Below are 2,706 nucleotides of genomic sequence, written 5' to 3'. Positions count from 1 at the left end.
CTCCTCCTTTCCTCTCTTCTCTTCTCTCCCTTTTTCCTGCTCCTCTTTTTCTTCCATCATTCCAAACCTGTTCTGTCGTCACCTCGTTACGAACGAATGATTCAGATAATGAAAGACAAAGATTTGCCCTACTCCCCACTCTCCTTCTCTTCACCTCCTTCCTCCCACTCTCTTTGTATGTCTCCTTCTTTAAATCTTTTCTTTCACTCCTCATGGAGGAGGAAGAGAGGAGATAATAAAAACGAGTGCAGCTCCTCCGTCTCTTTCCTGCAAGTCCCCTAAATCAAACTCCACCTGCAGCCAGAGGAAACACTTTATTACCATCAAGAGAGAGGGAGCACGGAGGAGAGGAGGAGGAGGGAGGAGGAGGAGAGGAGGAGGAGGAGGAGGAGGAGGAAAAGAGTTTCTATCTTCAGTCACTGGATGAAAGTGAAACATGGAAGAACATGGTTCTCTTCACTACACCTTCATATAAAACTTAATTTCTCCTCCTCTCATCTTTCTCCTCCTCTCTCCTCCTCTCATCTTTAAGGAGGTGCAGTAACCACTGGTTCTCCTCACTACTTCTTCATATACTTCACAAACTTTATTTATACTCACTTTTCTACTCACGTCATGAAGAACTGTTCTGAAGACAATGGGTTTGTCTGTCCCTCCCTCCAAGGCCTGATGGGATATGTAGTCCCTTAGAGAGTTGTGGGTCTCCTCTCGGCCAGTAGGAGGTGCTCAGGAGGATCAGGAGCAAGCTGCTTGTGTTGAAGCTCAGCTGACGACCTGTCTGTCCTTCTCTGTGTCCATCGTCCTCTCGCTCGAGAGTTGTATCAGTTAGTTTCTCATCAGAAACTCTGTTTGAAGAATGAAAGCGGTGAAAGCAGGTGGAGTTAGAACAGGAAACACCAGGTCGAGCAGAAGTGGGTTCAGCAAAGTGTGAAGAGTAATTATGACATGAAGAGAAACCTCCAGTCTGACGCTTCAAACGAGCTCAAACGCAAACACTCTTCCGAGTCCACGCTTTTAACCGCCGAAGCCGCTCCGACAGATATTCCCGGCGGGTCTGAACGCAGCATTATCTGGTTGTGTGCTTCTTTGAACCTCTTCACCCTGAGCTCCCTGAGGGCCTCTGTACATTAGTGTGATCTGAGGAGCGTGTGGATGTTATGGGGGAAACGTCCGTACTCGTTGTACGGGGCCCAGGCAGGAAAACAACATCTCCCCTGTAAGCTGTCCTACATAACGTCATGATGAACTTCACTTGAACTCCTCGTGTTGTGTCTGTTCTGAGTGACGGACGATGAAAACACTTGATGTGGATTGAGCTTTAATCTGGTTTAATCTCACCGCTGCACACAGTCGTACACACTGAGGGTCGACCCGGGGACGCGTGTCTGCTGCCGGGGACATGTCCTCCGATCTCGACTGGAAACTCAAAGATGGACTTTAATACGTTAAATACGTTAATATGAAGACTCGAACGAGCCAGAGGCCTCGAACGCACCAGGTTTACTCCAGAGTCTGGAGTAAAGGCATCGCCCCCTGGTGGCTGACTCCAGTATAGGTCATAAGCCCTGCCTCCTCCATGTTAGCTGATGGGAAACTCACCACCATGCAGATGGAGGGGGTTGAAGTGTTTGAGTCCACAAAACACTTTTGGAGTTTCAGGGGTAAACAGCGCTGATACAGTTGTATCATACTAACCCTCATCCCCGACATCAAAATTAGACTCAAAACAGTGTCATTTACACCATGTTTTAGCCTAAATGTCGGCTATCGGAACCAGCGCTGCTACCGTGCGTGCCCTTGGGCAAGAGCTTGTGTGCGCAGTGTTGCCAATTTAGCGACCTTTCACCTTCCCTAGTGACTTCAACTCTTATCTAGTGAATAGCGACAAATCTGGTGACTTTCTTCTATTTGGCTGTTAAACAGCAAAATCACATCAGTGATTTGTGAATGACGTCCCGTTTGCCTTTCTTAGCGTTCAACAGTTCCAATGTTAGATCTGTTATTGTACTTCCGTGCTGTCACAGCGACTCACCTGTGTAGAATGAGTTGCTATGACTACACGGAAATACATCTACAGATCTAACACTCATATCAGCGATGGATTGGAGGGCAGGTGTGCTATGATGCCTAATAGCAAGTCCTTGGGAGTGTAGCTATGTCCGAACAGTCCATTCATCCACACGCACTATATAGGGAATGAGTTGAGGTTCTTCACTATTTAGAGGATGAATGGACATCGGGAATAACCCGTATGTATGAACAGAGGAAATTGGGCAAATAGGAAATCATAAATATATTAATCATTTTAGGCTCATCAGCTGTTCCACATGAACCTGCAAAGTCAACTGCAGTCAACAAGATGGCAGCGTTCCTACCTGAGATATTTTTAGCTACATTTTGTGTGTGTGTATGTGTGTAAACTATAATAACACACTGTTAAAATCTTCTTCATCCTGAGATGTTTGTGTTCTTCCAGTTTCACGTCCGTCACGTGTTAGAAACCTCATCAACACGTCCACTTCGCTCTCTGGGAAGCTTCCACACATTGTCCTGCTGTCTCCTCACATGGACTCACTGACATGTTACACACATTTTACCAGAGGCTGGCAGGAGAAGATCCAGAACATGTCCAGAGACACTGACTCCGACATTTGTTCTCACAGACAGAACCTCCAGAACACGTCAGGAACATGTCACGAACATGTG

The sequence above is a fragment of the Hippoglossus hippoglossus genome, chromosome 20 (genome assembly GCF_009819705.1).
Source record: "Hippoglossus hippoglossus isolate fHipHip1 chromosome 20, fHipHip1.pri, whole genome shotgun sequence".
In the NCBI taxonomy this organism is placed as follows: domain Eukaryota; kingdom Metazoa; phylum Chordata; class Actinopteri; order Pleuronectiformes; family Pleuronectidae; genus Hippoglossus; species Hippoglossus hippoglossus.
This window is presented reverse-complemented; position numbering follows the sequence as displayed.